Source organism: Leptodactylus fuscus, chromosome 7 (genome assembly GCF_031893055.1).
Source record: "Leptodactylus fuscus isolate aLepFus1 chromosome 7, aLepFus1.hap2, whole genome shotgun sequence".
Lineage (NCBI taxonomy): Eukaryota > Metazoa > Chordata > Amphibia > Anura > Leptodactylidae > Leptodactylus > Leptodactylus fuscus.
The window spans coordinates 33,337,724-33,352,620 of NC_134271.1; the positions used below are offsets into that span (position 1 = coordinate 33,337,724).

The following is a 14,897-nucleotide window of genomic DNA, read 5'->3' on the forward strand; positions in this document are numbered from 1 at the left end:
CCGCTGTCCATCACACGTGCATCATCTGCCTAGAGAAGTGTTCACCAGTTGCTAAACATTGTTGAGTATTGACTAAGTAATTTTTCTTTCCACGTAGATTAATTTACTGAATGCAAATCTGATAATTGATGTTTCGGAGGGGGCTGTGATTTTCTGTTCTGTTATGAGAAAGATCTGACTCCTTCAGTGACCAACCACATAGCTTATCATAGCTTACATGGAGATCTTAATGAAATCGATCAGATGATCAATGAGTCAATCAGAAAATAACATTTCCTGATTTAGCACTGGAAGAGCTTGGCCCTAGATACATACTAATGGTATTTCGCTCCATGCTATGGTAAGTTGGTAAGCAGGCTTTGCCTAAGGTTACACTAGATCCATACTACAGAGAACAAAATGAATGGCATCTGGTGCTACATGGCGTAAAACTGTAAATGTAAGAGAACATACGTAGTTAGATGTGTTCTCTGCATGCTAGGTCACAGCAAACAAAACCACTTATCAAAGTATATAATACTGTCAAGACTGGAGCTGCCATAGACTGGAAAATGCCGAAGGGTAAATTTGGATGTTGAGGAATAGTCCCCTGGGAAGACTCTGCTCTCCTGGTGACTTATTCCATACTGTTGACTCGTATAGGGAGAAATGGGCTCCTTTGTTCATTGAAAAAAATGCAGATGAATCTTTTTATGATGCTTTATAGAACTTGCCCCAGGATAGAATTTAATATTCTGACAGTAGCTTATCCACATTTGCTTTACAATATACCTGCTTACTTGGCCAGTATGTGAGTATATGTGTCTGTATCCTTCTATCATCTGTCGGATGCATTCTCCCCTTTCCTGTAGCCATTTTTCCCCACAATCCAGCAGGGCAGGTAATACTTTGCTTTCCTCTAGGCTTTCTCAATCAATGTTTAGAAACCTCATGAGTTCCCAAAGAACATCCACAGTAAGACTAATACATGTGTATATGGATTTGTGAAAATGTCACGGACAGTACATCTATGATCTCCTTGTACCAATTGTTCCCTCCATGGACCCATTAATTTAATTGAGTCCGGCCTGCAAAGCCAAGGGGAATAGGACCTGAGCTGAGTTTTGCCCACTGGTGCTTTGCCCTCTACATGAACGCATGATAATATACAGGTGTTAATGGGACCATAAGAAAATAATGGGTCCGTGCTCCAGCTGTTAAAACCACAGCTGTCACACTGACAGTGGACATGTGCATAGAGCCTAATTCACAAGTGGGGAAGGAGGGGGATGCTGCTGCCATCTACTTTTCTCTTGAAGGAGGCAGCAGCATGGTGAAGACTTCTGATTGGCTGATGTGAACACATATACATGTATACAGGTAAGCTTGTCAGCCACTGATCAGGATGGCCTCACATTGACATTTCTAGCATTCATGTTCTTGCTGTATTCATATAGGTAGCGTTGCATGGTATTGAACACTGTAAATAACCAAGAAAATGGCTTATCCAAGTAAGAGGTGCTGAATGAGTGTTTTTTTCCGGTTAATGTCACATCTGGGAGCCTATGTTGTTCTTCAGTGGCTTTGTTCCCAGACATGAGCAATCTGCAGGTGTATAGTTAGTAGTATCCTCTAGTTTTTGCTGAGTTAGTCAAGGATGAACAATTTTCTGTTCGGTAATTGCTTTAGCTGGTATGAGGTTTTCGTACTAGGACTGCGAGTTGAGTCATCCTATACATAATTTCATTTTTGTTATCTAGCCTTTATGCTTAGGATACACTTGATGCGAGAGCCTCCGAGCTCCGAACTATTAGCACTGTGGAAATGTACTAGTTAATGAGCCACTCCGCACTTAATTATCGTCTTCTATTTATTTCTATAGCTGTCGCTTCCTGCAGCGTAAGATTGTCCTGAGTGCCGGCAGTGTAGCAATTTGTTTCCCATTGACCTTGTGTGTTTACTATGGCTTGGTTTCCTTATATGTGTTTGCTTCTAAGGCCTAGTTACAGGGAAAACATGACTGTCTCACGTTAAGAGCTTAAAGATGTTCTGAGACTTAAAGGGGTTTCCAGGAATTTCAGATCTCTGCGAGGAGGTCGGGTGAGGTGAAAAATAAAATACAAAAACTCCCATACTTGCCTGTCCCTGTAGCTCTGGTGTGCCCGCCATGGTCTGGTCTAGCAGGGCTTGTTCTAGAGGTAGTCTCACCACACATGACCACTGAGGCCAATCAGGGGTGTTAGGCTAGGTTCACACCTGCGTCTGGATTCTGTTTCCAAGTCCTGCAAGCAGAGCTTCTCTTCACATTTTTCGGGCGGAAACCTGACAGAGACACAACAGACCCCATTATAGTCTATGGAGTCCGCAGGTTACTGCTTTTTTGGTGGATTGGGTTTCCATTTTTCTGGTTTCCAAGCGGACCCGAGGACTGGAAACCCGAATGCAGTTGTGACCCTAGCTTAAGGAAATGACCTAGGACGTCACATCTGTCAGTTGCAGCAAAGACTTTGGTCCAGGGTGGGGCACATGGGAGCACCAGGGACAGGTGAATAGGAGTGTACTGTAGTATATAATACCACCGATGTCAGAGGGCATGGAAGTTCTCCTTTAGGGATCTTGTGAAGATTGGTGCCCTTAAAGATTGCATTTGTTTTTCCTGCTTTTAGTTAATTGAAGAGTCACCATCTCCTAGACCTGCAGTACACGTCAGGTTGCTGGTAACGTGCAGAGCTTTTTCTACACAATGTCTTCCTATGCCGCCATCATTTACTGTGCTTCCATTCTATTTGCAATTTTGTAGGCCTTATCCAGCAGTTAACAGTAATGGAGAATATACAGGTTCAAGGCTATAGGATGGTCTCTGCGGACTGAAGGTGATTGATGATGGCTCCCGTTGGCCTCTATATCTCCTGACTGCATAAACAGATTGCTGTGGAGCAAGTCAAGTGATCTCCCTAAAGAAACATGGTCTTCACCTCCCCCCAAGCATATTCAACTGTTACCACCATGTTCAGAGCACATTACAGTGATAAATAACAAACCTTTCTTATTTATGTCCCTTTTGTAGAGTTGGAGAAAAACAACTGTGGAGACTTATTCAAATGAGACAGTTGGTGCACTGGGGGCGGGCCTTCATCTCCCTGGTGTGCTGCTCAGACCCCTATAATCTCCTCCCTGCACCATCCCATCCTCCCACTGCTATGACATCACCCATCCTACTTGAGCAGCAAACAGCAGTGCTTCCAGAATTGAAGGCCCGCCCCCAGTGCACCAACTGCCTTATTTGCAAGAGACTTCTCAATAGTTTTTCTCCAAATCTACAAAAGTGACATGCATAACAAAGTTATGAAATTTATACTGTAATGTGCTCTGTAATGTGGTGGTCACACTTGAATAAGCTTTGGAGAGGTCGTAAAACCCCTTTAAAATGTCAGAGCAAAGCAAATTATGATAACCTTTTCATATTCTCGATTACATTGGCAGTGGTTTTTTAAGTCTTCTATGGAAATTTGTCAGATCCAAATCCTCATCAATACCTCATTGCAGTTTTCCAGTAGCAGAAAAATAACTTTTAGGGCATTTAAATAAAAGGGGGTGGAAAACTAATGGCCAATGTTGAGCCTGGCCCCTGCATTGTGATGTGATCAGCCCTGCTAACGTCACATCACCTGCTAAACTAAAGCTGATGGATGTCAATCACAGCAGGGGGCCAGGTTGGGGTGTGGAGAGCTTTACTTGACTTGATAACTAATTGCTCAGTTTCCCTGCAGCACCCCCACTGGTGAAATTAAGAACTACACAATGCTCATTCAATAGAAGAGGACAGCTCTTCCAGAGTGAGCAATGCTCTTTGTAACTGAACATGCTCAGGAGGCTGAGGGCCTTTGGAGTCCAGGGGACACTTCTTAGGGCCTTCTTCAACTCTGTGGTTGCTTCAGCCATCTTTTTCGGTGTGGCCTGCTGGGGGAGCAGTATATCAACCAGGGACAGAAATAGACTTGACAGGCTGATCAGAAGGGCCAGCTCTGTCCTGGGGAGCCCCCTGGACCCAGTACATGTGGTGGGTGACAGAAGGATACTGTCCGTGGTGACCTCCATGCGGGAGAACAAATCCCACCCCATGTATGGGACCCTGATGGGACTCGGCAGCATTGTAAGTGACAGTCTGCTTCACCCCAAGTGTGAGAAGGAGCGCTATCGCAAGTCCTTCCTTCCAACCACGACCAGGCTGTATAATCTACATCAGTCCAAGCGAAGATCACTCCGTACAGAGAACTAATGATTATGACGATGACCATGAAGTCTTCCTTCTTTCTCTTCCTTCGCTGCTATGGACTCCTAGTATATCTTCTCTTCTTAGCATATGTGTGTCTACGTCTGTAATATATTACTGTGTATTATCCTGTACCTGTATTACTATGCTGCTGTAACATGCTGAAATTTCCCCAATGTGGGACTATTAAAGGATTATCTTATCTTATGAGTTGTGTATCCCTCGGAAACCCCTTCTAGTAACTGTGACTTCTCTAATAGGGTCTATGGGTGCCTACACTACACAGCCTGTTTAATATTATAAATGGACATAAATGGGCTGCTGAATTATCCATCTTTGCTCCAGTCACTCGTGTAATAGGTTGGGTGCCGGGGACCCACTGCTTCAGGTCCGGTAAATGGGGCAGGGCATCTCTAGTGATCGTAGCTGTTACTGGCATGTGTAGCAGTAGGGCCCATGCCCACCGCACATTGATGGCATATATTGTGTGATATATATATATATATATATATATATATATATATATATATATATATATATATATATTCTCACTCACAGATGCAGAACGCTTTTTAATACACCTACAATTTTATTCTAAGAGTATCCTACCCTGAAGGTGGCCATCTCCTAGAGCCCGGATTGTTATCTAGTGCGTGCTGAAGTTTTTTGCTGATTTCCTTCCTAAAGCAAATCTCCGAGCTACCTGAAATCCGGGCCGTGATTGCAAACGAAGTACAAATCCCCGTCATGTGAAACAGACCACTAGAAATCAATATTCCTGTCACTAGCAAATTTCCCTGCTAGAGCATTGCTGCTATGGAACCGTAGAATAAAAAATATATTTAACCCATCGCTACGGCTCTGCCCTGTTAATAAGAATTTTGCAGGCTCATAAATCATATTTCTTTTGCTAACCGCTTTATGACAATATGCTTTGCCTCTCATATATATTAATGCTCTGCAAATCAGATAGTCTCGATCAGGAAGCTTTATCGGGCCGTATATCTCGCTTGCACTCATCTCTGGTAATTTAACAAGACTAAATTGACTTTCATGTGCTATGGTTATATAGGATGGTTCAACTGAGTGGCATGACCTTATTTTCTGTAATCTGATTTCTTGTAGGGATGATTTCCTGTTTGTTTTCTCTCTGCTCTATGTGTAGCATATTAAACCTAGTGGCTGACCTCTTGGAAACATACATTACGTGTGACATTGGTACAAGCGGTTCTCTTGCTTGTAAAGTTTTGAAATGGTCTACCAACTAATAGATCACTGTCTCGTGTTAGAAAATATTTTAAAGCATATCCATCCACTAAAGAAGAAAAAAAAATATTTTTTTTATGAACGAGTTTTGTGGTCAGTCGAAGGCCTCATGCACATGACCGTGTGCGCAGTCCAAGGAGGGTTCTGATGATTACGGAGCGTGTGCTATCCAAATCCGTGAACACTGATCAGAACTGCCCATTGAAATCAGTGTGGGCCCCGAGTATACGCTCGCTGATTCGGAACGTGTTAACACATTAACACGTAAATGAATGGGCTGCTTTTTTCCCTATTGCTTTCAATGTGATTCCGGCATATATGTTCCCTGTTTTTGTAGCTTCTTAGGTTGAAAATTATTTGACAGCTGCATCAGTCATCATAGCTATATTATATGATTAGCTCATTTCTCGGTCAGAGCCGTCCCTGTCCTTATCTCTTGACTGAATTCGTACTCTCTACATTCCCCATCTGCAAACACATACATGCTTGACTCTTCTGAACTTGGGGAGTAACTTTTCTCTATGACATCCAAAGGATTGGGCATATCGAAATCCACAATCCATGACCCATCTCTTCTCCGTCCTCTTCTGTGCAATGCCATACATAGCCCTTTCAGTGGCTGATACACATGAATGTGTATGGTCTACGTAAGCGGAATCTGTTACCTAAACCGTTTGATAGCCAGGGGTCTTGTGAATAAAACAGCTTTTCTTCTTTCCATTTGGTGCCTCCTTTGCGGAGTTTTTTTCCTGATATACTAAAAAGTTCTTTGGTACAATGAGAGCAACAATGATACCCTTATTGCACCGAAGAGCAACCACCCTACTATTCCTGATAGGGCCAAGTAGTGTGTATATATATATATATATATATATATATATATATATATATATATATATATATATATATATATATATATATATATGAAATAACAGAGAGGGATGAATGGACTTGGGCACTTAGTTGCATAGCTCTTCGGTGGATTAGGAGCAATGGTGATGCCCTTGCTGCACCAAACAGCTCATTAACTCATCAGTGGCTATGGATAGCATAAGGTCACATCTGTGTTGCAGCGTCCGTGTAGATCACTGGACAAAAAAGTCCTGCAAGCCTAACTTTTTCTCCGGGCATTTCAGTTAAAAGGACCAAACACCCAGAAGACACCCAATGGTCCTCATTATAGTCATTGGGATCCCTCGGGCTCGGTTATTGTCCACTTGTCTGTTCATCCAGTCCTCTGAGAGCGCTAGTGTGAACGCAACGTAATATCTCAGCAATGGAATCACCAATCAGGAAGCAGAAAAAAGTATTTATTCTCGTGAACCCCAGACGGTTTATATACTTGAGTAGGGACTGTCCTGGTGACCTTTAAGGTTAAGGTCACAATGTACAAAAACTGCAAAAATATGCAACAAACAAATATGCAAAAAAAACCCGCAGCTTCACGTGATCTGGTTGCACACAGTGAAAGCAGTACAGTACAGCAGAGTACAGTTGTGACTACACTTGGAACACCGTGTGGCGTCACCTTGAATGTGTATCCATGTTTCTCCAAAGAGTCTTCAGCTGAAACCTATGAATGCGTTACAAGCTCCATGTGTATGTAGTACATATGCTTGAGACTCCTGCCCAAGCTGGCTTGTAGATGGCAGGAATTTCCTCATTTGGTATCTCGTTGATCTGCCTATAGTTGTAGGATCAGATTTGGGCCTTTTCCTGCACTAGGTTGAACACAATTAGCATCTCAATTGAAGTTAATGAAAACAGCAGCAGGCAATTTTCCATCTGAGTAGCCGAGACTTCACAGAGCAGGCTTGAGATGTGCCAAACTGTTTTGCAGGGAAAGGGGGACCAGGTGTGTTCATCTGAAGCCATCCCAATCTATGGAAGCTTTAGCTAAAAATTAGACGCTGGAAATGTGAAATCTAAAACCTATATTAAAATGTTTAAAGGCGTTCTCTGACTAGATAAGCTATACTAGACTATAAGCCCCCTATAGGGCCTCCCTATTAGCCATAGTTTTGTGACTCTATCTACATGCCTGGAGGTGTCTGGCCCAATGGCTCACTGTAAGGGCTAGGCCATGCCCCCCTTTGCCTCTGCAGTGACTACTGGTCTTGGCTATGGCACTGAGCCACACTGTTAGCCACCACCAGAAAGTGGAGAAATGACCTTTTTCCTGTGTTGTAACCAACCTGACAGTGTAATAGAATAGTGCTGATATCATGATATTAAGCCAGTGATGTTACTAAAGGGGTTTCCCATAAAAGCAAGTTATCTCCTAACTTGTAGATCAGTGAGGGTTCATACACTCCAACCCACTGATCAGGAGAACTTTCTCCCACCCTTACTGAACGTGGAGTCGGGCGCTACTGCATTCATTTCAATGGGAGAGCCAGAGAAAGCCGACATTCACTGTCATTGAAATGAAGAACCAGTGAACTCTACAACCGCCTCATTCTCCTGGTAGCTGGGGCCTGAGTGATCGGACACCCAATGATCTGCAAATGATCTCATATTCATGAAAAGCAAATTAAGAAGGAGGGGGTCACTTAATGGTAGGAAATTTTAGAGAAGTTTTGATTGTTTTTTTTTTGGCAGAAAACAGCAACATTATTAAAGTGCATAAAATTTTGTCCAGAATCACATGCCCTATAAATTCATTAAAACTGGACGAGACCTTTAAGCTCTTACTGAACATCACAGATAAAAATTGTTTGCAGTATTGACCCAGGAGAAGATGAGAATAACTCCTCTGAGGTGGAGTATTTATAAGGACCGAATCCTGAATCGATCACTACCCCTATCCTCACATATATCTCTGCAGATAAAGATTTGGGGCTTGATCACACGGGGCAAGAAGGGGCGGATTTTGCCGCTGAATCCTCCTCAAAATCCGCCCCTCACAATAGAGGTCTATGCAGACGGACGCTAGCGGAAAAAAGAAGCGAGCTGCCTTTTCTTAAGGCGGATTCCACTGCTGATTCAGCTGCAGCGTCCGTCACGCGGCAGCAACCTCCGGACTAGGTCCATTCATTTGGGCCTAATCCAGAGCGGGAAGCCACAACAGTCACGGCAGGCGCATTTTGATCCTATTCTGATGCGGCTTCTCGCGTCAAAATCAGGATCAAAATACACCATCCCATGTCTCGTGTGAATGGGGCCTAAAAGACCTGCAACCCCAAGCTATTCTTTGTTTACCAAGTACAGCTCCATACTTATGCTAGTGGTTGTGTCTGGTATTGCAGCTCAGTGCTTTTGACAATAGTTATTGATCAATAAAGTAATTATTGCTATTATATTTCTGCCATTATCCAGACCTAAAAACTACTCTTCATCCTCCTCTTTTGCTCATTTTGCATCAGTATCCGCTTACCAAATTTATGTCCAAAAATGGAAGAGGTACAAATCTTCTCAATTGTGTGGGTTTTTTTTTGTTTTGTTTTGTTTTTTTCCCCTCCCTCTATATTGGTTCCATTCTCAATTTTGGTTTGCAAATACTAACGCAAAATACTGACCAAACTATGCAAGTGTGAATGAGGCGATGCAGATACGTGTATTTCTTCTTGCTTTTTATTGCCTGAGTCCTTACAATGGTAGTGCGGTTCTTTTATCACATACTGCTTACCCAGCAGGCACATGAATGCTGGTAGAAAGCTGCTTTCATGTAATACTCCACTGATGTGAAGGCTTCTTAGATATGTTGACTCTTAGACTCTGCACAGTCTTTCCATATTATGCACATCCGAATTATTCTTGCATGCTAGTTGTATACGTTGTAGCAAGTGTTACATTTTTTGCATTGTTTTTTTTCATGTTGGAGTTTTCCCTTTTGCGGTTTGCCTGCCACACCTTATTATATTGTCGTTGTAGAGCACGCCGTGTTCTCACATTTAATGTTTACAATAATGTGTGTATGTGATGGATTACCCCATAGCGCCCCTTATAAATACCGCATAGTGCGCTCAAAGGATCTAGGTGACTTTTTAATGTGTGTTGAATCATTATCTAGTGTTAGGAAAAAACCCACCAGTCCTAGAAGGTAGATCCGTCTGTCTTACTCGGCGCGCTCCTCGTGACGGGTGACATTTAGGTGGAGATCATTCGGTAGTTGCTTTAAACATAACTAAATATTAAACTGTTTTACTTCATTAAATCACTCACAAAGTCAAATTACTCCCCCGAAGAATCCCACATCTCAGGTGCTGACATTTCATTGCTTGTCATGCGTTCACTCGTATCACTGTGTGCATTAGATTTATTCAGAGTAGAGGCTTTCCGTCGTCCCTGGCACAATCGGCTTGTTTCTGTTCCGGCATGATATACAGCTTGATATTGACGTTACAAGGAGCGGGTTTTTACCATTTACCGTTTCAGGATGTGTACATTACCATCACAAAGTGATGCTCCTTTCTATGGTTTGTCGCACTGGATCCTGCCAGATATAGGGAACAGATTCCACATATTCTTAGTGATTTCTTATATTTTCACACCACTCCGGCTTCTGTTGGGTAAATGTCAGATCCCCCAAATCCCCTCAAAGGCATATTCGCCATCAGCATCAGATTGCCAGCACAGTCTTGCATTGAAGATTTCAGGCAGTAGGATAAGCCCGGGCTATTACCTGCCGAAACGCCACCGAAATGCAATGTTCACGATTCCTAGAGTCTTCTATGTATTGCTTGGAAATTTTCAGTTCTTAGAGTTTTTGCAATTCACTGCCATCAAGTAAATACTAAGGATGTAGGGGGTGTATGTTTTGTCATATCTGTGGATTCTTAGCAAGGTTGCATTTCATAGAGGAGCCTTGTGATACTTTGTGTCTCATTGGACTGTATTCATATTGTGGTTTTGCCTGAGCTGTTGGATGAAAATACATTGCATACTAAAACCATTTAGCTATTTTGGCAATGTACCAACAACTATGTCCAGGCAATATAGTAATCTTTTCCTGGCAGTGTCATGTTGAAATTGTTGTGCATCTGCTTTAAGTAAAGGGAACGGACGCTAACCGGGAACACAAGGCTCATGTAACTATTACTTATGGTTATGGTGTATTTTTATTTTTCATAGCCCAAACGTATCTACTTAGAGGCATCAGCTTCATAGGATGGCCAAGTAGTCCAGGGCCACCTCTGAATAATACAACCTATATAGAACCTGACTGGGCCTGCTTACATACCTCCCAACTTTTGAAGAACCAAAAATCCGAGGGACAAAACGCGGCATATTTAGTTCCACCCACTTTTATGTTGACTCCGCCCATTTTCATTCATTTTTCATGTGCCCCCACACACTATAATCCTCCTACAGTCACCCGTAAATTATATGTCCCCCCCTCTATCTCTCCCCCAGTTTCATATACACCCTTCATCTGCCCCAGTTTCATGTCCCCTCCATCTCTACCCCCAGATTTATGCCCCCATCTCTGCCACAGTTTCATGTCCCCCCCCCATCTCTGCCCCCAGATTCATGTCCCCCCCATCTCTGCCCCCAGATTCATGTCCCCCCATCTCTACCCCCAGTGTCAGGCCGTCCCCTCCTTCATCTGCCTCCAGTTTCATGTTCCACCTCAATGTCTACACACAAAAACCACTTAAACACACATTTTCCTCGCTCCCCCGCTGCTCTCTCCGCAGTCTCACTAATACAGTTGTAGGTGCGATGTGACGTCATCACATCGCGCCTACACAGCCAGTAGCCGGCGTGCAGCGGCAAAGCAAGGAGCTGAGCTGTGACAGCTCCTTGCTTTAGTCGCGTATGTATTCAACTCAGATCTGCATCCTCCAGAAGCAGATCTGAGTTGAAATCGGGACATACCTCCCTGCAACCGGGACCGCGGGACACGTCACCAAAATAGTGAATGTCCTGCGGAAATCGGGACGGTTGGGAGGTATGTACTTAGGCTTTGTAAAACCAATGTCTGAGTCACTGGTACTTGGTCACATTGACTCTTTGCCGTGTAGTCCTAGCTATATAATGTCAGGAAAATCTTAATATTCTAGCAATGGCTTTCTGTAATTGCAGCTACAATTGACTGTATGAGAGTCTATTCTGTATTATAGTGGCCGGGAGGGGGGATAGGCGAGAATCCTGCAATAAACCAGATAAAAATAGAAGAGCTGTTACTTGTTCACACATCTAGTAACATTGTAATTTATCCAGGGTGATGATATATGAGACAAGAAGATGGATTGTGTATATACAGTGGAGTGTAAATGCTTTGCATAATCTGAATACTCTCCTACAACTCCTTTTCTTGTTCATCAGATGGACTATTTTTTGGATGTAGATCCCTCATTTTTTCCACTAAATATGTGATTATTCTTGACTTTGGTAGACTTTTTTGCTATACAGTACAAGCCATAACACACATGTTGTTTCCTCACACTCTTGTGACACTGTTTTATGGCTATACTGATATAGTATGTGGAGAATCTGCGTACTGTCTCATTGCTTATGCATGTAGAGTTCTGTCTCTTCCAGTAAACTACATCGCTGTTAGGGAAAGCACTTCAGCCTTCCAAGCAGCCGACGTGTTGACACTATAATTGCGGCCTCCTTCTTCAGACCTCATTCTATAGGCCTCTCTTCTTCCACCCCGTTGAGTTTTTGTCATGATTACAAAGCTATCAACCTTCATGTGATGTCTCCCTCAGGGCCTATGCCTGATGTGGCAGAGCTAATGGCTGTTGGCATGAGGGTGGCCATCTTTGACTAGTATGCACACTTTTTTTGCTTCCTTTTAATTGTAATATATGGTTGCTTGCTTTTAACCCTATTATGGCTACTATAGCAACATTTTACGCAAGTAAGCTTTTGCAAAACTGGTATGTAAGTAATATGCTCAGCTCCATTATCCTTGAAACTAGGTAATGCGCAGAGTCTGCCTTAATGTACGCCTATAGTAGTCACCCGAGTATTGTAAATAATAATACCTGGAATTAATTCTTAGTGTTCTGGAAGAATGTAGAGTAATTGTATAGGGGTATGAGAACCATCTGCTCATAGCCCTGTGTTGTATGTGCTTTATTTTCAGTAGGCATCAAGGCTGACCTCTGTCCTTCACTGTAATGGGGCAGTAGTCTTCTGGTGAGGCAGTGCTCATAGCATTAGACTGTAAATGCATTGTGCACCTTGCCTTAACAAGGTCGTCCCATTAAAGATACTTATCCCATCCTGGGGATAGGTCGTGGATAAGGGTCGCATCTCTGGTGGTGCGACTGCTGGGTCCTCAGGAGAACTCCTATGTGAATGGAATATCATTGTACTTGCATGATGTTGCTGGGGTTGCTGAGGCTGCAGGGGATTGCAGTACTGGTAGCCTCTTAGATGTGGAGCACTGCTCACTCAAGTGCACTGATATTTCATTTACATCTGCAGAAGACCTGTGCTTGTTCCCCAAGAGGTTTGGAACAACCTCCCTGCCAAGTTCCTTCAAAAACTGTCTGCTATTTTTTCAAGACAAAGTGAGGTCACACCAAACACTGATGTGATTTAGGATTCTCTTTAGTTTCTCTTTTTTTTGTTCCATACACTTGTTTTTACTTTGCAGCATTAGTTCCACAGCTGCCTAAAAGTTTTGCACATGCCTGTTGCTTGACAACGTGCCATAAAAGAGGCAAGGTGTCCGCTCTGCAGCTTTTCTCCCCCTACTAGACCCGTCTGACAGTTCTCTCCTTATGTGCAAACGGAGATCGCCGTCAATCAAGCTGAACAAGTCCTGATACAGCCGACTTGTCTTCCCCTGTCGGGGCTCATCATCTTGTGCCTGCCACATTTACAAAAATAAATGTTTTCTCTGAAAAATTTCAGCCTTTCAGAGTAAACCATAGCTCTGTCATGTGGGACCCTTTCAGGATTTCATGCTGCTTATGATTCAGGTTTCTCGCTACCCCTTGTTCTCTCCTGCTTTAGAAATTTCAAAGTTGTGAAAATCTGGTGTATTATGTCCCCCGGATTATACAGAAGAAAAAGTTGTCCTAGACTCTGTCATATTCCCCATAATATTCCTAGAGATTTATTACAGTGTAACCTACGAGACTTGTCTTCTGCACAGCGGAGCTCACTTACATCATGGGAAAACACAGATTTTCCATTTTACCTCTTCTAAAGCAGAACAGGTAATAGACTGCAGTATAACATGTGATCATATTGCGGTTTATTTTATGTAGCACTCAGCAGGCTAAATTGACAAATAATACTTCAAGCTGAGTGCTCTGTCTGTGGGCTTATGCAAAGGTATCTTGAAGAATTGACAATTTTGGGTAATCTGTATAAAGTCTGTGGGTAATGATAATGGATTGCTGTATGTTATCATCTACTACTGTTTGAAAAACAATGCCTTGCTGATGTTGGGTGCCGGTTGTCTTTTCTCTGAAGCTGTGCTGGCTGGAAATTTTTGTCAGTAACGTTCCTGAAGTCGCTCAATAAAAATGTTTCTAGAAAAACACCCACTGTGGCATGGTTGTGGATGGAGCTCAGACCTTTGTGGTAGTGTATCATTGCTATAATACAGTCCATCACCGTGTGATCTGTATAATGTGTGTACTGGGCGCTTTGTTACGTGAAATATTCTTATTTAAAGGGCGTAGATCAGGAAATTTGTGCTGCCAAATTACAGGTAACAGAACATCCTAAGGGCCCCTTCACACGGCGTAAGCGCTCGGCTCATTCCGAGCCGTACACGCAAGCGCTTCTAAACACTTCCCATCCACTTCAATGGAAGCGCTCGTAAAGCCGGCTTTACGCGCGCTCCCATTGAAGTGAATGGGAAGAGTTTAGAAGTGCTCGCGTGTATGGCTCCGAATGAGCCAAGCGCTTACGCCGTGTGAAGGGGCCCTAACAGGTTTTTGTTACAACCCTGTATATTGTACGCTAAAGTGCTGCACATTTCGGAAAAAAAATAGTTTCGGGACTAGCCAGGGAGACGTGTCCTACGGGTCAGATGCCGGCTGGCTTCTCGCCTACTTGCTCAATTTGATTATAGGTTTCTCTCTACTTACGTGAAGGTCTAGACCTGTCCATCAAACCATATGGGATGATGAGTGAAGGACTCCATTTCCAAGAATTCACCCCATATCGTGGTTTGTTGCAATCAGGTTTTTTTGCAATCTAGTTTCGGAGTAAGAGTCCTTTGACAATGGGTGATACTTGGCTATAATGTCCTTTTCTATTGCCTGATGCAAATTATATGCTGGCGAGTTGGCATATTGTTGGCAGCCAGTCCTCTGCTTACAAATATCAACTGCTGGAAACCATGGCATATTATGTCCTGAAATATTAGGCATGAAAAAGTTGCAAATTTTGCATAAATGGGCTTTTTCTGCAAAAAGTACTTTTCTTAAAGTGGTCATGGTGAGGGGATTATGCCAGAATT

At 43.0% G+C, this 14,897-nt stretch overlaps 1 protein-coding gene across 2 annotated transcripts in view; it reads left to right on the forward strand.

Moving 5' to 3' along the window:
* Positions 1–14,897, forward strand: part of PC (pyruvate carboxylase) — a 628,691-nt gene that overhangs the window by 121,640 nt on the left and 492,154 nt on the right. The window lies entirely within an intron of this gene.